At 52.1% G+C, this 21632-nt stretch overlaps 1 protein-coding gene across 1 annotated transcript in view; it reads right to left on the reverse strand.

The window, feature by feature from the left end:
- Positions 1 to 1035: 1035 nt before the first annotated feature.
- Positions 1036 to 21632, reverse strand: part of LOC129649598 (uncharacterized) — a 139963-nt gene continuing 119366 nt past the window's right edge. Inside the window, exons 3-4 of the transcript XR_008713173.1 lie at positions 4060 to 4102; positions 1036 to 1344 (exon numbers count right to left, since the gene is read on the reverse strand). The gene's annotated coding sequence lies outside the window, so the exon portion shown is untranslated. The remainder of the gene's footprint in view (positions 1345 to 4059; positions 4103 to 21632) is intronic.

The following is a 21632-nucleotide window of genomic DNA, read 5'->3' on the forward strand; positions in this document are numbered from 1 at the left end:
AGGAACCAGACTGGGGCCTGGTGTGTTTGGTGATGTCAGAGCCAAGCCCAGGGAGGTCCCCGTCACGCACTAGCACGGTGTGGGGGATCCTCTGGCCACTGTCCAGGGCACCCCTATCCCCCAACCTCACTTTGTTATTGAGCACCTCGGCCAGGCACTGCCTGTACCGTGGTGGTAAGACAGCCCAGAGCGGTGCTTCTCAAACTTGGGTGACCCTGTGAACCACACCAGGAGACTGTTAGCAATGCAGATTCCAGGGCCCTTTGGTTGAGCTCCGGGGCCCCAGAGTCAGCATTGTTAATAAGCACAAGGGATTGTGATGTGGGTGGTTCCAGGCTGGTGCTGAGTGGGGCAGGGGTGGGGGAATAGGCAAAGCCGTGTGATGTGTGTGGAGTCAGGGAGCATGGAGAAAGAAGACGGGGCTCTAACTGGGGTGGCGTGGCTGGGGTCAGGAAAGGTGAGTTGAGCCTTGAAGCACAAAGCAGGCATGGTAGTGATTGCTGACTCTGGAAATCTTGATGCTGGGCACAGCTCGAAGCCTTTATAGGCACTGACTCATTTAATCCTTCCAGCAACCCCATGAAATAGGTAGTTACACTGATTTTTTTTATAAGTATTTATTTGGCTGCACCAAGTCTTAGGTGCGGCACATGGGATCTTTTGTTGCAGTGCACAGGACTAGTTCCCTGACCAGGGATCGAACCCAGGCCCCCTGCATTAGGAGCACAGAGTCTTAGCCACCAGGGTGGTATCTCGTTACCCTGATCTTGGAGCACAAAAGGGTTTAGAAGCTTGCCTGAGGTTCTTGGTTGCTAAGTGGTGAGCTGACGCTCTTTGTCCTCCTTATCTGTTCTTCTGCAATGGGGCCGCGGCATACAGACCGTGGGACCACGGCTGTGCAGACCGAAGGCTAGGACTTCTTTGGATGTGGTCATGTTGCTGAGGGAGATTCAGAAGGTTTGGATCCTTGTGTGCAGAGACAGTTTGGCTTTTTTAAAAAAAATTTATTTCGTTTAAAATGTATTTTTGGTGGTGCTGGGTCTTCATTGCTACACGGGCTTTTCTCTAGTTGCAGCAGGCCGGGGCTCCTCTCCAGTGGTGGTGCTCAGGTTTCTCATCGTGGTGGCTTCTCTTGACACGGAGCTTGGGCTCTAGGGTGCACAGGCTTCGGTAGTAGCGGTTCCTGGGCTTTAGAGCATAGGCTCGATGGTTGTGGCACATGGGCTTAGTTGCTCTGCAGTGTGTGGGATCTTCCTGGATCGGGGATTGAACCTGTGTCCTCTGCATCTGCAGGCAGATTCTTTTTCACTGAGCCACCAGGGAAGCCCGGCAGTTTGGCTGTTGCTGGTGGAGTATATGCAGGATGATCTTGGTTAGGGCTAAAAGTTGTAGCGAGGTAACAGCTGCTATAATGTAGCTTTGAGAGGCAGCTGGGATTTGGCACAGGTGTTCTCCCTTTGAATGAGGCAGGACCCTGGCATGTGGGAAGACGGTGCAGAGCTCACGGGGCAGCGAGGCCTGTGCCCCAACACCCCATCTCCACCTGCTCCTCTGAGAGGGAGGAATTCTCCACCGCCCAAGTCCTCCGAGTCTCCCAGGGAGCCTGGCCCAGCTCTAGGGGTCTGAGGGCAAGGGGGAAGCTGCTTGGACAGGGGAAGACAGTATGTTGGGAGCCAGCCCAAACCTTTGTATGCTATCCTTCCTTCAGTCTTCACATCAACCTGCAAAGGAGGCCATTCGTTCTGTTTACCCACGCGCAAGCCAAGGCACACAGAATCTAAGCAACTTAGACGCCACCACACAGCAAGTAAGCGGGTAGTGGAGCCTGGTCTGTTTCCTGTGGGACATACTTTACAGCAGGGTCCACCTTATTCTGAGAGGCCACATGTCCTGCTGCACCCACAGTGGGGCTGGTGACCGGGGGCCCCTGAGGAGTGGGTGCAGTGCCCGGCTGGGTAGGGCAGGCTCCCAGCAGCCAGCTGAGCCCAGCTCTGGGTGGGATGGCCTAGCTTCAGGGGATGCGTTACTGGCTGACCGGTGGCATTCCGAGGATGCCAAAGGTCTGGGGTCTATGGGAGTGGTCAGCTGGGGTCTTCCTAGTCTAGGGCCCTAATGCTGGGAGCTGAGCCTCTGCTGTTCTGACAGAGGCCAGGTGACCCTTCCCTCGGGTCTTCTGGCTTTGCCTAGGTCTTGGGACCCCCTCGTCCACTTGGGATTCTGCCAGGACTCTAGCCTACGGCTCCCTGTGGACAGAAGGCGTTGGGTTCCAAGTTGGCTCTGGGTGGACCAAGGGCTGGTCTCTCCTGGGAGCGCCTGGGGCATGGGGCAGTGAAGCCAGCCACTGTCCAGGCTGAGAATTGTGCCACCGTGGAGACCCTACAGCCACCCCACCTGCCACAGAACTTCCTGTGGGCTGGGAGGGGTGGGCCAGTGTCGGGGAGGGGTCACTGTTTCTACCTTGGTTCACCTGGGTCAGCTGGCTGACTCCTTCCTCACCTGGAGAGTGCTCAAGGACAGCAAGAAAAATGAGGGACTTTCAGGGGCAGCTGTGTTTTCTGACTCAGTCATAATGCCCCTAAAAATCCTTATTGTTCTTGCAGTGTGCATCAGGCGGCGGCCCCAGCCCAGCCCTTGCCCACCTGGCCCCTCTGGGATGGGGAGAACTACCTGGGGTTCAGCTAGCGTGTCCTCCCACGTTGTCCTGACGCGAGACTGTAGGGGGATTTGCTGATGAGTTAATGTTTTGTTGGTTGATGCATTGATTGGCATGTACTTTTATAATTTCTTTTTTGGTGGAGGATGGGGTAGGCTGGGCATCGAGACACTCGCGCACAGATCGGAGCCCCGGAGAATGCAAGGTCTCCCTGGTTTGTGCGCAGTGAGGGGTCCCTAGAACCTAGCTGCACATTACAACATGAGGAAGGGGGGCTTCAAGGGCAGGTGTACCCAGGGCTAGGTCATGTCCTACTCTTGATGGCCCCATGGACTGTAGCCTGCCCGGTTCCTTTGTCCATGGAGTTTTTCAGGCAGGAATCTGGAGTGGGTTGCCATTTCCTTCTCCAGGGGATCGTCCCGACCCAGGGATTGAACCTGCATCTCCCACATTGGCAGGCAGATTCTTTACCACTGAGCCACCTGGGAAGCCCCATTTAGGGGCACTGTGTTTTAAAACGGGAGGAGCCTCAGTGTGCACCCTGAGGCCGCTGAGCTGGCCGTTTTGCAAATCTGCCTGCAGTGGACCGAGGTCTTCCCGCAGCTGTTGCCCCTAGAGCCTGCTTTCTCTTGGGCAGGTGGTCTCTACCCTGTCTCACTTCCTGGGTCTCCACCTTGCCCAGCAGGTGCCTCAACTAGTTATTTTGCATGTTTTGGGTAGAACTGGGGTTCCTGGGGGATGGTCAAGCAGAAATACAAGTTGGTGACATGTCTTCCTGAACACAAGAACACCATTCAACAAAGATGTCACTAAACGCCACAGCCACACAATCATCCGCTCTGGCTGAGGCTGGGCAGGTGGCCAGCCCACGGAGGGACGGACAGGGAGGTGGCCGGGCAGTAAGCAGGGCTGAGCCTGCTCCCGGGGGCGCTCCCCCGGGGTCTCAATGGCCTCCCAGGTCAGCCGAGGAATTCATCCTTAAGGTATTGCTCAGGCTCCCTCCCCAGGTGCCGACTCGCACGTTCCACTAGCTGCATGTGGGACTCTGGCCGCCAGGATCCTCCTTCCTCCTGGCCAGCCCCAGCCGCCCACTCCTCCTCGGGCTCCTGTGATCCCAGCTGTGTCTCCATCCCAGCCCCAGAGACAATTTTTAAGGAGCTTCAACATTCTTCTGTCCAGGGGAAGGGACGGCTCCAAGGTAAAGGTTAACGTGGGGTGGCGGGGGGGGGGGGGGGGGCGGTGGAGGTAATGTTTATTACTTCTTGGCGAGAGGTGGGTGGGCCTCTTGTGAAATGTGATTCTCACATCTCAGGTGGACACAGGGCCACAGAACACATCCCATCCTCTTCATAGCTAACCATTTGCTAACGTCCACTCAGCTGTCCCTCCCTTCTGTCCCCACAAACCTCCTGTTCCAGAGTGTTTTCTTCATTCTTTATCCCAAAACATCTGGAAAAAAAAAAAAAGTCCACTTTTAATTTAAAAGACTACATAAGAAATAAAACATTATTGGTTTTCCCTCAATCATATAAGAACTGCTTTCCAAGTGCAGAGAGCATTTCAAAAATGCAGAAGGATGAAAGAGGCTTATAGGTGCCCATACCTAGAGATCATGTCATCTAATAGATTCTTCCAGGGTTTCTTTTCTCTTTGCATGCACGTGCGTGTGTGCAAAGTTGCTTCAGTAGTGACTCCGACTCTTTGTGACCTTATGGAGGAGCCCACCAAGCTCCTCTGTCCATGGGATTCTCCGGGCAAGAGTACTGGAGCGGGTTGCCATGCCCTCCTCCAGGGGATCTTCCTGAGCCCGGCACTGCACTCACATCTCGCAGGTCTCCTGCGTTGGCAGGTGGGTTCTTTACCACTAGTGCCACCTGTACACCCTCCACCCAGTTAGCAGGAGGGGGGCTTCCGAAAGGGGGGGGGGGGCTCGTAATTCACTTGCGTGATGGCCTTGGGCCCATCGGGAGGCAGAAAGTCTCTGGTTTTCTTTCTGCCAAGTGGGCCGGGGACTGAAGTTCGCCGCCAGCCAGGAAGTTTGTTGGAGGGTGCTGGGGCAGCGCTGGGTTTCTCTCTCTAAACAGAGACTGGGGAGGGTTCCTGGCCTGTCCAGTGGTTAGGACTCTGTGGGGCACAGGTTTGATCCCTGGTTAGGGAATTAAGATCCTGCAAGCCAAACAACAAACAAAAATGTGGGCTGTGTCCCAGTTGAGTTCTAAGTAAAGCTGCTGCACCACTTCCCGACTCCGGTCACACAGAAGAATCACTTAATGTTTAAAAAATGTCAGCACCACCTCCTACACCAAGACCAGTTGGATCTGAATTGCTGGGTGTTGGGAGGGACCCAGGCCCTGGTATCTTTGTTTTCCTTCTGTTCCTCAGGTGATTCTGTTAAGTGGCCAGAGAACTACTAGCCAGCTCCACACTCACAAGTCAGCAATTTCCTCCAGCCCTTCCTTCAGGACCTGACGGAGGAGACGGGGCCGATTGCTGCTGACAGCCTTTCACTTCCAGGATGTTCTCTGCTGCTCACTGTCACTTTTGATCCTCACTTTACAGACGGAGGACCGAGGCTCAGGAGACTCCCCAGAGGACACACAGCAAGGATGCGGCCAAGCTGGGGTATAGACATGCAGTTTCTGACTCCAAGGCCAGTGCTCTTTCTGTAATTGCTGTTTATAGGAAGCATATGTTGTTAGACCCAGATGTCGTCATCACAGCCTCCTGAGGTGGGTGGGTAAATGCCACTGTCTCATGGAGAAGGTGTCTGCCCCCCAGGGAGGCGGGGTGGTCGGCCCCTACTCCCCCAAATGCCGAGTGTGTACGTGGCCAGCTTAGATCCACAGTCTGCCCCCATCAGCCTGCATGCTGCCGAGGATCCCAGTTCTGAGCAGGGCAGGGTTTAACCCTATTTGCAGACCTCGCAAAAGGTGTGGCCCAGGTCTCACAGCTGGGGGGTGGCGGAGGCCCACCGGTCCCTGCTCCTTGCCGGCAGGCTGACACAGAGCCTGTGTGGGGTTTGCTCATGGGGCCCTGCTCTAAGCTGGCGGCCCTCGGGGTCAGGATGCCTGCTGGGGGCGCCTCCCTGCCCCTCCCTTGTTCCTGCAGAGCTGGACTCCCGGAGCCTGGCCTGAGTGCCGCCTGGGCAAGCTGCCAGTGCAGGGAAGTAGCGGGCAGGCGCAGTGTCGGCTCCAGGAAGTGTCTCTGTTCCTGGGCCGGTCTGCAGGACTGGAGGGCCTGGACATAACAGTGGAGATGAGAGCTGGGGGCTAAGCACGCCCCCCGCCAGCACCCCCAGGCTCAGCTGCTCCGGGCTGGGGCCGTGCCTTCCCTTGCTGGGCCTGGGCTCTCTCCTCCATCTGGCTCCCACCCTGCTCCCCACCAGCTCTGTGCTGCCAAGTACACGCTCTTGGCGGCAACGACATCCATTTAACCTGCTTCCCAGAAGACAGCATGGTTACGCGGGCCGGCTCAGCCAGCACCATGGTGGGAGATGGGGAGGGGGCCCCCTCAGCTTGGTCTTCTCTTGCCCATATTTCTTAGGGATCTGGGTATGTGTGTGGGGTGGGGGTGGCCCTAAGCAACCTTGCTTACCTGGATCAGAAGTAACCTCAGCTCAACTGGAAGCCTCGAGCAGCCACACTAAAGACAGAACCTTGAGATCCTGGAGTTGGTGGGTGTTTGTATTAGGGGCAATCATTTAGCCTGAGGCTGAGGGTAAAGCTAGCTTCCCTAAGTAGCTCAGTTGGTAAAGAATCCATGTGCAATGCAGGAGACCCTGGTTCAATTCTTGGGTCAGGAAGATCCCTGGAGAAGGGACAGGCTACCCACTCCAGTCTTCTTGGGCTTCCCTAGTGGCTCAGTTGGTAAAGAATCCACCTGCATTGCAGGAGACCTGGGTGCGATCCCTGGGTTGGGAAGATCCCCTGGAAAAGGGAACAGCTACCCACTCCAGTGTTCTGGCCTAGAGAACTCCATGGACTGTATAGTCCATGGGGTTGCAGAGAGTCAGACATGACTGAGTGACTTTCACTTGGGTAAAGCTGCCTCCCCTGAGCCTGTTGCTGCGTTTGTTTGTTTTTTAATGTTTTTTTTTTTGGCTGCATTCTATCCCTGACAAGGGATCAAACCTGGGCTCCCTACTTTGGGAGCGCGGAGTCATAGCCACTTGACTACCAGGGAAGTCCCGCCGCGTTCCTTTAATAGCCATAATAGAACGCTGGAGGACTACTCTCTAGGCATATTCTGAACACACAAGTTGTGGTTCCTTCTCCCCTCCCAGATACTTCACTGGGGAACCTGGGGAGGTGTCAGCGTGGAGAGCATGTTCATTTCATGCCAGCTGTGCTGTGCTGCTCAGGAAGCGAGTGTAGGTCTTCAGGCATTGCATAGTGTCTTCCGTTTGTGGTCTCTACAAAGATGACCTTTCCTGCAATCTCCTCTCTGGCCCTCCTGCCCTGGCCAGACCCTGTTAGGATGGTGGTTCTGAACCGAGAAGCTGGCCCCTTTGCGCCTCTTGTCTGGCCCTCGAAGCCCAGGGAGGCATCCTCCCCCTCAATTGGGTTCATCCTACAAGTCCAGATGCTGTCAGCTCCAGGGCCTCCCTCTGGGCCAGAGCTCCTCCCTCCCCGCCAGCCTCCTTGGGGTGCAGATGGACAGCCCAGCACAGTCAGGAATAGCCTCTGTTTGCCTTGGCTGGTGGGGAAGAGATTACTGTTCACTTTCTGTTTTGACTCTTATATTTAGCTAACACACAGAGCCTGTGAGATCGCAGAAAAGCAGCCTTGGGTCTTGAATGAGTCTGGGGCCCGTCCCTGATGGCCTGGCGCCTATTGAGTGGAGGTGTCTGAAGTAGGAATGAGTGGTAACACTGCCTTCTGGGTACATGGAGAGAGGTGAGGACCATCTGTCGATTTTCCTGACCCAAGGTCCTCTGCCCTTTCATGTTTTCCTCTGGGGGTTACTCCTCCCAACCCCTGAGGTTTGCATGGGGCCAGCCCCATCCCCTGGCTTTAGAGGCTGGCATGCGTCCCAGCTGGAAACTGAGCTGCCCTCCTTGGGATTTCTGCAGCAGCCATGGGGAAAGAGGCATTCACTTTTCATGGGAGTTGCCGGGTTGACGGAACTTCTGGTGACCACTCTTGTTCTCCACTTGAGGACGAAGCCAACAAAAAGGAAAGAAGAAAGAGGTGGAAAAAGTATGCTGTCCAGATATCAGTAAGCTGCTGGACCCAGCCATGCCTGAAACTGACCACATCTGGTCTAATCTGATTATATGAGCCAATGAATGCGTTTCATTTTTCTAAAACTATCCTGAGCTGTGTTTCTGTCATAGAAAGGGTCCTAAGAAAACTATATTTTTATTTGGTCTCATTAAAAAAAAATCAACCTTAAGGTATACTTTACATGCAGCCATTTAAAAATGTCCAATTCATACATTTTTTCAAATGTGTACACCCTTGTAATTACTACCGCAGTCGAGTTGTAGAACATTTAAGGTTCCCCATTCCCCCTTTATGGTGAGTTCTCCTGACCCCAACCAACCACTGACCTGCCTTTGTCCTAGAGATTTATTCAGTCTTCTCTTGGTTCAGGTCCCTGGAGGTTGAGGAGAGCATTTCCTCGATGCTCAGATTATGGATCAACCTGGGTCATTTCTCCTGGGACTCAGAGTCACCCCTGGTCCAACTATGCTGAAGCCAGATGCACCTCAGTTTTGTGGTTCAATACAGCCTTCCCTTCGTTTGAGCCAGCTCTCCACAGAAGAGTCCTGGCTGATGCAGTTTAACCACCGCACCCTTCAGTAAAGCTCCGCCCAAGAACCTCCAGGCAAAACCAACTAATGGTCAGTGCAGCTCACCTCCTGGGAGCCAGACACTAGCAAGTGCTTTACACGCGTTATCTCAAGTCTTCTCAGCAACCCTCGGGAGGTGCTGTGAGCCCCACTTCACTGGGGTGTGGGTGTGTTGCATACCTGGGCACCTCTGCACCTCCTCTGTCCACCAGGTTCCTGACTTCTTGTCCCACAGCTGAAGCTGACCCCTCCCAGACCACATGCCAGGGTAAGGGGGCTGGATCCCGAATGGCCAAAGAGGCTGAAGAACTCAAGCCATACACGTGGAGGGAGTTCGTTTTCGGGACGAACTTTGAGCCGTAGCTTAAGAACCTTCGGCAGAAAAGAGCTCAGGAGGCCCTGTCGTCAGTAACCTAGTACACCTTTCAGATCTTGTGGTCACACAATACCTTGCCTAACCTGCTGGTTCTTCCCACAGATCAAAGAAGTAGAAATGAAGAATAAGTAATTACCAGGTGGCCAGATCTCTTCCCCAGCTTCCCCTTCAGTAATCTCACGAACAAATGGTGGGAACAAGATAGCATCTAACAAAAAAGATCACAAGTCGACAGGCCTGCACACAGCTGGGGATCAGGACACCTCTGACCCCCTCCATGCATGATTAACTGAGCTGACTTCCCTTTCCCCCCTTAGAAACTTCCATGGCCACGCAGACTCTTCAGAGCTGGTTTTGGCGGAACACCTGAGTGCACCATCTCCCCAGACTGCCGGCATTCCGATTAAAAGGAACTTTCCTTTCTATCAACAACTGCTTCTTGGGTGTTGATTTCCAAGCAGCTGGACTGAGTTTGGAAACAGCAGATGAGACAGGAGGATAAATTCCTTCATCCTCCATCCCTTGGACCACTTGAGGCACATCTTGCAGATGGGGTTTGTTGTACGGTCATTACACGTCACCTTGCTTTGCTTCCTGTTCTTCCCGACCTCCTTTCTCTTATCCCTCCCTCTAGCTGCCCTGGAATTCCACTTCCAAGTTAATGTATCAGCCCTCATTCCCTTGCCAGAGGGCCCACTCTCTAGGGAACTCAGCAGTCTGACGCCTGGGTCTGCACTACACGGCCTCAGTGAATGCTGACCAAGAGGACAGATACACGATGGATCATGGCCATGGGGTTGGGGCCTGAGGAGGGAATACGGGTGGTACCAAATTCACCATCAGAGATACCAGTGATAAAGGCGTCCCTGTCATCTCTCCTGTTCCATTCACTGGGTCTAATCAGTCAAATCCTGACTCCATGCTATAGGTCAGAGACTGTGGCGTCCCCCACTAACCTGTGTCCAGTATGAAACAGTCCATACTCCTTATCCATCACTCTCTGGGTATGTGATGCTGGCAAGGTGCTCAGCCTCTCTGAGCTGCCTTCCCCATCTGTACAGTGGGGATAAGACTGGGCTCACCACCTGGAACTGTGGAGATGCCTAATGGACACTAGGTTTGTGCCTAAAGCCGAGTAGGGGGAGGGCATCGTGGAGGCTACCTGTCCAATAGCGGTCCTGCTTTCTTTTGAGAAGCACCCCTCCTTCCTTCTGTCCCTACTGGGTAAATAGGGCTGTCCCACCCCTACTGCCAGATCCAGGCCAATCCACACATCTCTATTGACCACAAGATTGGATCAGGCCTGGGCATGAGACCCAAGTCAGACCAGTCCCTGCCACAGTTCCCTGAAGTTTCTGGAACAATGAAAGAGGTGTTTGCTCTTTGCTTTTAGCCTGGAGCCACCGGAGGCCATTTTTTACTATTTGCACACGTGAGAATGAATGTCAGTGCAGTGACGTCAGAAGATAGCAATGCCAAGAGATGGAGCAGGACGCGAACTCTGGTGATGGTCTTGGAGCTCCCAGATCTACCATGCCAGCAGCTAGGGAACCCCTGGTATTTTTAGAAATTAAAACATAGGCAAAAATTTTCCCTTTCAGTTGCCTAAGTCAGTTCAAGTTCCATTTCTGTTACTTAAAACTGAAATAGTCTTGGGTCTTACCTTGTGGGCCAGTGGTGAAGAATCCACCTGCCAATTTAGGGGACATGGGTTCAATCCCTGGTCCAGAAAGATCCCACATGCCACAGGGTAACTAAGCCCACCCTCTAGAGCCCATGCTTCTTTTGTTGAAGAAGAAGCATGTTTGCTTTTGTAACAAGAAGCTTGTTTGCAGGCAACGGTGAAGAGCCTGCGACTAGAAAAAGCCTGAGCCCAAGCAACAAAGAGCTCCTGCACCTCATTAGAGACCCAGCGCAGCCAAAAATAATTTCTTAAAAAACTGAAATGCTCTTGACCAATACTATAGGTTCTTTATAAATGATCACTGCCGTTATTGCAATTAATAATGTTATTATAAACACATTCCTAGGAAGATGCAGCCTTGGGGACATATAGGCCAGGCTCCCCAAGGGTCACTGCTGCTCGCCACACATTATACTAACCCTGGATATGAGCTCCCCAAGGGCGGGGGATTCATGTTTGCTACTGATATATCCCAGGTGCCTGATGTCTGCACAAGGTAGGTGATTCATAGACACCCACTGAATGAACAAATGGAGTTGGCCCACTGCCCCCTGGCCCCCAGGCCTGGCTTCACGTTTTGCCCTCTGTCCTTGGCTGTCATCTGAACCCACTGGGGTGTTCTGCAGGAGTCTGTCTTGGCAAACTGATCTGTTTCCACAGTGTCCTTCCTAGGGCCTCACTCATCCCTTCATCTGCTCATGCACTCAAGTTTCCAAAATCCTTATTAGAAATGTCCATTATGGATCATGGCTTTCACAAAAATTACCTCAAAGTGAATCAAACACTTAAGTGCAAAACTGGAAACCATAAAACTCTTAGAAGAAAACACATAGGGACAAAGCTCCTTGACATGGGTCTTGGCAATGATTTTTTTAGATATGAGACCTGAAACACAAGCATCAAAATAAAACCAACTGGGACTATATCACACTGAAATGCTTCTACACAACAAAAGAAATAATGAAAAGACAACCTATGAAATGGGAAAAAGTATTTGCAAACTATATATCTGAAAGGGGTTAATATTCAAAATATATCAAGAACTACAAGTCCATAGCAAAGTAGTAATGATGCTGCTGCTATAATTAACACAGGACCTGAATAAACACTTTTTAAAGACGTGGCCAACAGGTACATGAAAAGATGCTCAACATCACTAATCATGAGGGAAATGAAAAAACCACAGTGAGATATCACCTCACACCTGTTACCATGACAATCAAAAGACTGATAAGTGGAGAAGCGGGAACCCTTGTGCACTCTCAGTGGGAGTGTAAGTTGGTGTAACCACTATGGAAAACAGCATGGCGGTTCCTCAAAAAATTAGAACTATCATATGTAGAACTTCCATATGACCCAGCAGTTCCACTTCTGGAAATATATCTAAAGCAAATGAAGACACTATGTCAAAGAGGTATCAACCCCCATGTTCATAGCAGCATTATTTACAACAGCCAAGACATGCCAACAAAGACACTGGTGTGCCCACACACAATTATATACATGCATACAGTGGAATATTAGTCATAAAAAGAAGAAAATACTGCCCTTTGTGACAACATGAATAGACCGTGAGGGCAATATGCCAGGCAAAACCGGTCAGATAAACACTATATGATATCACATATATATGTGTGTGTGCAGCCTAAAACAACAAAAGGCCAAATGCATAGAAAAAAAAGATTTGTCATCTGTGCAAGAGTGGGGTGCTGTGGGGAGGCGGAAACTGGAGGCAGTCAGAAGTACAAACTTTGAGTTATAAGACAAATACCTAAGGATGTACTATAGAACATGATGGCTATAGCTAACACCACCGCATGGTATATTTGAAAGTTGTTAGGAGATGGGCTTCCCAGGTGGCGCAGTGGTAAAGAATCCACCTGTCAATGCAGGAGACGCAAGAGACTTGGATTCAATCCCTGGGTCAGAAAAATCCCGTGGAGTAGGAAATAGCCATCCACTCCAGTATTTTTGTTTGTTTTGATAAGAAGTGGATTTATTCAGAGAAACACACTGCAGACGGAGTGTGGGCCATCACAGAGGGTGCCACTCCAGTATTCTTGCCTAAGAAATCCCATGGACAGAGGAGCCTGGTGGGCTACAGTCCACATGGTTGCAAAGAGTTGGACATGACTGAGCACACAAGAGACGAGAAACTTAACACGATATTGTAAATCAACTAGACTTCAGTTTTTTTAAAAAAAAGTAGATCATAAGAGTCACAAGGAAGAAAAGCTTCATCTTTTTATTTTACCTACATAAAATGACAGAGGGAATTCCCAGGTGATCCAGTGGTTAGGACTCCAAGATTCCACTGCAGGGAGTCATAGGTTTGATCCCTGGTCAGGGTCTCGCGTGCCATGGGAACCAGGGAGAGATGCAAAGTGAACAATGCTTTGCCTGCCTTCTATTCTAATAGAATAGGGAGCTTCTATTCTAATGGGGATGTATGTTGACAATTTTGGTACAATAAGGTTATTTTAGGCATTTGGATAATTTTCTGGTATTCTTCTACAGGCCAGATAATGAAATTAAAGAGTGTATTTTGGTTTTAAGCTAAACTGGGACTAAGCTGTTTAGCTATCTTCAAAGAAGGTGGAAAGAGGGGCCGAGTCCCTACTGAAAGGATGCACAGCAAACTGGGAGCAGGTCTAAAACTCATACCCCGGTCTGTTGCGTCACATGTGGCGCTGGTCTGGAGGCAGGGTGGTGGAGCAGAGAGGGTTTGGGTTCTGAGAACTGGTGATCTGGACTTGAATCTAGGAGCTGCCGTTTATAAACAGTGGGATCTCGGGTAACAACACCCCACCATCTCCTCTGCCGGTTCATACCCCACCTTGGTAAAGTTTTTTACATTGTTCCTGTTATTGACATTCACATCCTCTTCTGCTCCACAATCAAGTCTTTATTGCTTTCTCCACAGGTCGACTCAAAAGATGAAAAGCCTTGAAATAGCATTTATGTGACTACAATTGTTAAATATCATTTATTGTAAACACCTCCTTTTAACTGAAGCTAGTTGGACTGAGACTTGTGTTTGGTCATGTTTTGTTGAACTGGATGAGATGTATCCCCAGGCCTCTGGGACAGAAGCTCCCCCTGGGCCTGTTTCTTGGGCCTATGACCCAGGGCCTGTGTTCAGAAGGGCCCTATGCTTGGTTTGATGCTTTGCTGTTGCTATCTGGAAATTCTAGATACTTTTGAGCACAAGGTCCCACAATTATGTGGCCAGTCCTAAGCTCACAACTTTGATGCTAGAGGCCAAAGTGGTCTGAGAAACTCCCTTGTTGCACACCTTCCTTTGGGAGGAAAGCAGGGACCTTAGGCAGGCCCTGAAGTAGCCAGGAAAAATTAAAGTGATACGCTGTGGACCTGAGTGATGGCTTGTAAGTGTGCTCCACGTGGCGATGTCAGGCTGCCCTGCTTCAAGTTCCCTCTTAAACAGTGGCTGAAAGGTCGGTGAACCGTGGGCTGCACGAAGGAGGTAGGGCTGTCCTCATGAGGGCATCAGGGCTGAATGGTCTGCCCAAGGTCCCACAGCTTATAAACGGCAGGTCCTAGGTTCAAGACCAGGTCACCAGTTGTGAGACACAAACCCTCTCAGCTCCACCACGCTGCCTCCAGACCAGTGCCACATGAGATGCAGCAGACCTGGGTGTGAGTTCTAGACCTGCTCCCAGAGCTGTGTGTCCTTTTGGCAGGAACTTGCCCTCTCTGAACACTTAGCCCAGAGCCTGAGGGAGTGGATAAACTCCCTTTCAAACAATCACTATGTAACTAATGAAGAGAAAAGCATTTCTGCTATAGACAGATTTCAGCTAATGAAAGCAGAAGGAATGAAATACGATACCACTTGGCAGCCCCTGACGAACTGTTTGAATGGCAGCTAGCATGTTAAAAGCAAATCAGATACCGTGGACCTCCTGATAAAAGATCTCAACACCACCTTGCCAATCTCAACACAGTTTTGCCAAAAAACAAAACAAACGAATCAGATCTGCTTCTACTAACCAGTAGAACAAAGGATAGAAGAACACGTCCAACTACACCACAGGGCAGCAATCGGCAAAGCCCAGATGGAGTGAAATGCAACCAGATAAACAACTCGTTTCTTCCAACAAATGAAACAAAACACTTGGCCCAAAAAACTCAAAAGACATACTGACCAATTATACCTTCTTTGGATTGAAATGTAAATAAACTCTAAAAAGATAACTATGTCACAACTGGAAATGTGAATATTGGCTCTTTGATAATATTAGGAAGTGTTAGTCGCTCAGTCATGTTCAACTATTTGTGACCCCGTGGACTGTAGCCTGCCATGGAAATTCTGTCCATGGAATTCTCCAGACAAGAATACTGGAGTGGGTTGCCATTCCCTTCTCCAGGGGATCTTCTTGACACAGAGATTGAACCTGGTTCTCCTGCCTTGCAGGCAGATTTTTTACCATCTGGGAACCCCTAACAATATCAGGAATTGTTAATTTGGGGGGCGTGATCCTGGTGCTATGATTATGGTTTATTTGTAAGGAAGGGTCCTTTCAGAGAAACATACTGACATATTTATGGGTGAATGGATGTCATGCCTGGGATCTGCTTCAAAGTCATACAGGAAGAGAGATGTGGATGGGGAGGTGGGTCTAGATGAGGCAAGATGAGCCATTGGTTGATGATTGTCACAGCTGAATGATAGAGATATGGGGGGTTGTTATATTTTTATTGTCTCCGGTTTTGTGTATAGTTTTCAGTTTTTAAAAGTTCCTCCTGCCTACGTGAGAGGCCAGTGGTGGCCAGGGCTGAGGGTGGGAGGCCAGGGGAAAGACGGCCATGACTTCTCGGAGCAGGGCTGGGGGCTAAGGGGACACCGGGTCCCACCTCTCCCTGCCCACCTCCCATGGCCAGGCTGAGCCCTAGAATGTTGCAACCACTCGTGCCCAGGTTCAGACTTAAAGGGTGGCTTTTTTGGTGTTTAGATGAGCTCATGGAGTTGGGACACTGTAATTGCAGAACCCTGGTCCCTGCCCACAACCCACCTCTGTCCTCCCCAGGGGACACCAGTTTCATATTCCAGGTACATCCTGGGCCACTTCAGGACATCTGGCCACGAGCACAGGCAGGAGCAGGCATGTGTGCATGCCCAGTCGCTCAGTGTCTGACTCTGTGACTCTATGAACTGCAACCCACCGGGCTCCTCTGTCCATGGGATTTGCCAGGCAAGAATACTGGAGTGGGTTGCCATTTCCTGCTCCAGGGGATCTTCCCAGCCCGGGGATCCAACCCACCTCTCTTTTGTCTCCTGCATTAGCAAGTGGATTCTTCACCACTGAGCCACCTGGGAAGCCAGCAGCTGGTGGGAGCTGGGGGTTATTCCCACATGTACTTCCTACAACATCCCTGGTGGTGGTAGTGTGGCCAGGCCAGGACCTGAGGACCTGGAAGGTCAGAGGCCCAAGCTCAGGCCCACTGCCCAGGAATGCTCCCCGCAGAAAGTTGGTGCCGATCACCTTAATGCCTAATTTGCTGCATAACTTTGATAAGACACTTTCCCTCCCTGGGCCTTGGGTTCCCCATCAAAAAGGAGACTGCTCTGTATTTCTTGGTGGGCTGCTATTGACCTTCAGGATAGACAGTTCTCCCTAGTTTGCATTCCCAGGCCCCGGCCATTAAATGCCCATAGCAGTCCCTGTTACCGTGGCCACCAGAAAACACCCCACACATTTCCAACCACTCCTGGGTTGCAAACTGCTATATGTCTCTAAGACATCACCAGGTCCATAGTTCTGTGTTTCTGGAGAGTTCAGGACAAACTGAGGAAGGGAGAGGCAGACACTGTTAGTATGGCTTATGCTCTCAGAGAGAGATGATATTTGGGTAGGTCCTGAAATACAACTAGGAGTTTGCAAACTGAGCAAGTGATAGCAGACGGTATAGGGGGAGCTGAGAACATTCTGGGTGATAGGATCAGCCCAGGCACAGCACAGAGGGATGCAAGCATGGAGTGTTTGGAGGGCAGGGGTTCCCTGTGACCTCTGGAAAACCATGCAAAGGAGATGGGGCATCATCCTGGGGGCAACAGGGAGCCAGCAAGGATTTTCAGATGGGGGCAGAAGCAGGTTTTTCCACCCTGATCCCTCTGGACGAAGAAATCACTGGATGCCTTTGTATGAATCAGGAGATTGTCACTCTTCCTAGGAAGAACTCGTGGGTCAAAACTGCAGAGGGTAGAATTCCCTGGAATTTCTTGCCCCCGTGGCACCCTGGTGGGAGAGAGATTTGGAAGTGACAGTAGAGGAGGGGCTGCTCACATTCTCAAATCATTGAAGAGGCCTGAGCAGGGAGCAAGAGTCAAAGTGTGCGGGTGAGTGTGCAAGTCAGCAGGGAAGTGTGTGATGAATGTGAGCGGGTGAATAGTGCTCATCTAACAAGTATACGGCGGGCACACAGCAGTGAGCAAGCACTGACCTGGCCCTTGTCCTCAAGAGCGTGCAATCTAGTGGCTCTAGGGGAGGAGAGAGAAATAGACAAGAAAGCAGAACCACATTCCTGCCCTGGCCACAGGACGGACCCGGGCAGCCGATCCAAACCTCCTTCTGACTCTTGGGCAGAGCGACACAGAGCCCCCCACCGCCTCCTGCCCTTCATTCCTGCTCCCAGTCTGGCCACTTGGCCCTCTGGGGCTGTTTTGTTTCTTACCCCTGCCCAGGCCCGTTTTCCAGCCTTCCCAGTGATTTCTGGTGCTCGTGTGGGTGGGTGTCTATCTGTGTGGATTTGGTTTTGGCTCTGAGATGACCAAAGTCAGAACAAGGGCGCTGTGAGCACAGATGAGGCTCTCTGGGAAACCCCTTCCCGTGACCCTCACGGAAGGGGACGTGGAGGCCTCCCGGCACCCCTCCCTGGCACACATGTCGTGCACACCCACACCCTCAGCACACTAACCCCCCTGAGCCAGCCAGCGTGCTGGCCTCACGGGGAGGAAATGCCAGCCGCGTTTCTCTAAGCCTCTCTCGGCCTCCCCAGGGACTCTCTGCCGCCCAGCGCTTCCTCTGAGGCCGAGGCAGTGGGGTGGGCCTGGGCCGCCCCGGGCGGGCCTCCAGTGGGGGCCTGTGACTCAGGGCTCAGTCAGGCGGAGGCAGGATGTCGGCCCATTCACTGGGCCACGAGGAATCTCACTCTTCTATTTATAGGCCACACAACTGCTGGCCCAGCCTGGTGGGAGGAAGTGGCCATGGCTGGCGAGTCAGGGGAATGGGGGCAGCTGTGCTGGAACCCGGATGAAGCCAGGCCTCACCGGCCACCTCCGCCCGCCTCGGAGGGGTGGTTTCCAGACTGGGAGTCAACTGGACTAGCTCTTCCACTCCGGAATAGTCAAGGTGGGGATGGGCCAGGAGATGAGCCCAGGGCCCCTGTGATCTATCAACCAAGCTATAGGAGGTGGTAGACACAGGGTGGCTTGACCTGTCGTGAGCCTGGAAGGGTGGGCAGAGGTCAGGTGAAGGGAGTACCCAGAGGCCAGGCTTTCTGAAGTTCAAACCCCAGAAACTCATCTCATTCCTCCCATGCTGGGGTCCCAACTCACTTCATCGGTCAAAGACCTCCATGCCCCTAGCTGCCATCTGCCCACTTGGCCAGGATGGCTCCTTGCTCTTAGGAAGCTGTGATTTGATACCTGCTATGAGCTGAAGCCTGTCATATACACTGTTACGTTCAATCTCACAAAGCCTTGTACCATAGGTATCAATAAGCCCATTTAACAGAAGTAAAGGTTCAGGATGGTTAAGGTACTTGCCTGGCTTTGAGCATGTGCGCAAGTGTGTATTAAACGTACAAAATGTGCAAAAGGGGGACTATGGAGCCCTGTCTGAGGGTGCCGTGAGGCGTGAAGGAGCTGATGCTGGCTGTTCTGTGCTGTCATCTCTTTATGACGCACCATCCACGAGGTTTATTTACTTTGTCCTCAGTTGAGCTTGGGCTTCCCCGGAGAAGGAAATGGCACCCCACTCCAGTATTCTTGCCTGGAGACTCTCATGGACGGAGGAGCCTGGTGGGCTACAGTCCACCAGGTCACAAGGAATCAGAGCGACGAACACTTTCACAGCTGAGCTTGCATCTCTGATCACATCCTTTTGATGGGAGTCGATTTCCGGAGCAGGAGACCCTTCCAACTGAGCTTACTGGGGCCACTTCAGAGGAAACCAGCCAAGGGCCGCAGTGGATGCTGCAGAGCTGCCCTCGCGCCTTCCTTGTGCCCCCAGGGCCTCCACTCTCGGTTCCTGCCTGAGCCCTGGATCTGGCCACTCCCTGCGGCTGCTGTGACTGCTGTCCTCAGCGACCCCATGCACACTGCGTCCTGAGGATGCCTGCAGCAGCTGTGCGCTCTTTGTCGAAGGGCTCAGGCCAGGCAGGATGGGAGGGAGGTCTAAGGGAGGGGCTGGGTAGAGGGTATCAGGGTCAACAGGAGGTGGATTCTCACGGCCTTGATCCGAAGAGGGGCCTACCCAGCCTTAAATGTCTCATCTACCTCCCCAAAGTTCTCACCTTTCCTTTCACCCCACACACATCTGCTCCCAAGCTGATCAGCAAATCTCAAGGCCTTTTCTGCATCTTGCAAACTTTGCAACCTCTGCCAGTCTCTGAAAAAAGTCACTGACCTTTTTCTTTCAAGCAGGATGCCATGAAGGCACATCCAAGGGCAGAGAGGGTTGGTTCTGTGGGGTGCTCTGAGCCTGAGGAGGAACTAGGGTGAAGGGAAGAGGGGCCTCCAGGGGTGAAAGTGTCGGGGAAGAAAGGAGGCAAAGCTTCCAGAATATGGAAGAAGCTCTGGCTGGTTGAAGCCCTGAGGCTCGAATCCAGGGCAAGGTGGGGAAGTAGGGGGAGGCTGGATGGAAGAGCAGCTCTCTGGGGCCTGGGGTCAGGCTACACTTTCCTCTGAGCACACGACTGAAGCCAGACAAGGGTCCAGGCAGGAGGCCATTTAGGAAGCTCCTCTGGCCTTGGGGGTTGAAGGGGTCGAAGGAGACAGGCTGGTGGCAGGTAGGCCAGTGAGACCCCAGCACAGTCTATCCTGGTGAGAGATGAGAATGGATGAACTTGGGAGGGGGAGATGGGTGGCTAGGAGAGAGAGCGATGATGTGAGGTTGACTGGCTTCACTGCCCCCGCATCCCCCCCATACTGATGAGGGTGGGGGTGACCAGAATGGGAGGGGAGGAGCCCCTGATGAGCCTGAGACCCCGGTGGCAGGGCCAGCTGGACGGGTGCAGAGATGACATCATTTTCGTATACTTAACCCAAGGTAAACAGCGGTGGAAAAACCCAAGCACTCATTATCTGACTTGGTACCCGGCTGCCGGCTCCTTAACAACCGGTTTCCTGGGATTCTGCAGCGCCCTTGCAGAAGGGAGCCAGAACCAGGGGCTTCCCCTCCCTGGGTGTGGGCACTGTGGCTCGGGCCCCTTTGCCTGGGGCCTCATCCCTGGACTCATGCCCTACTTGTTCACAGAGCCTGGTTCACTGAGGGGCCAGGCCACAGGCCAGCCATTCAGGCGCAGTGGAGATCAAAAGTGAGTGTGGTCTGGGGATTTGATCCTAGTGACCAGCTGGGCTTGAGAGCCCAGGAGTGCCGGGAAGTGGGGAGACGGGCGGGGGAGCTGTTTAGAAGCATTCAAGCAAAAGCTGGATGAATTTGAAGCCACCCTGGGGATCACCCAGTCTGACCCTTGATGTCACAGACAGGTAAACTGAGGCTCAGAGAAGTCACATGGATATCTAGAGTCATATACCTGGAGAGATGGGTGGGACTAAAACCCCGGTGTTCTGATATCAGTGATTCTGACGAATTCACTGAGAAACTGGCCAACTCAAGAATATAAACAGTTCAGGGGCTAAGACTCCATGCACCTGGGGTCAGGGAACTAGAGCAGCTCATATGCTGCAGCTAAGGCCTGGCACAACCAAATAAATAAAAATTATACACACACACACACACACACACACACACATTTTTGGGGGGAAAAAAAGAAAAAATAAACATGTAGACTAGCCTCCCTCTTCCCCTCAACACCCAGGCACGCACACATGTGGGTTCTCTAGAGGGTCAGAGAGGGAGAGAGAAATGCCTTCTTGCTGACTGGGTTCCAAGTGCTTCCCCCTTACCCCCAGAAGCCACCCTGCAAGCTAAATCTGGAGCAGGAGGCAAAGCTCCCTCCTTGTGGAAAGAGCCGGCAGTGCCCACAGTGGCCGGGCGGCCTCAGGGGCCCTGGCTCTTTGCCATCGCTCCCTGCAGCGGTTCTGGGCACGCCTGGCCCTCTCCACCCGCCCTTGATGGGAAGCCCCGGAGGCGGGGGAACCTGTCAGAGAGCACAGAGGCCCTGCAAGTCTCTGCAGGCTGCTCACACTCGGGGGCTCCAGGCCTTTCCAAAGGACCACTGCCCACCCCACAAAAGATCCGGTAGATTTTGTTCTCTGCCTTAAACAAGAGGGATGGCAAACAGCAGTACCCCTTTCGGAGAATGGAGGCATATGCATGTATGGCTGAATGCCCTCGCTGTTCACCTGCAACCATCACACACTGTTAACTGGCTACACTCCAGTACAAAATAAAAAGCTAAAAAAAAAGTACCCCTTTCTCTAAAGTCAGCTGAATGAAACAGACAGTATGCAGGAAAGCAGGAAACCCAGCCCAACAACTTTCAACAGGTCCTTAGACACCCCTGGGCCTCAGTTTCCCCAGTTGTATTGACCCTTAAGTGAGCTTCACAACCCTGTGAGTCTGAATGACTATTTAATATGAATGCCTAACTCCAAGCCCCAAACTCTACCCCAGCCATGTGAATCCCTCACATCTTTCTGACAGCCCCCCAAGAAGATGTCCAGCCTGCCTTCTCGGGTTATGTGCCAGGTCTCATCATGACCCCTGAACGATGTCCACGTCCTAATCCAAAAAGCCTGGAAACGTGTCACCTTAAATGGCAAAAGAGAATTCATAAATGTGATAAACTAAGGATCCTAAAATGAGATTATTTTGGATTATCTGGGTGAGCCCTATACAATCACGAGGGTCCTTATAACAGGGAAGTGGGAGAGCCTGAGTCCCAGAAGATGACTCAGTGACAGAGCACAGGACAGAAG

Source organism: Bubalus kerabau, chromosome 4, assembly GCF_029407905.1.
Source record: "Bubalus kerabau isolate K-KA32 ecotype Philippines breed swamp buffalo chromosome 4, PCC_UOA_SB_1v2, whole genome shotgun sequence".
NCBI classification, from domain to species: Eukaryota; Metazoa; Chordata; class Mammalia; order Artiodactyla; family Bovidae; genus Bubalus; species Bubalus kerabau.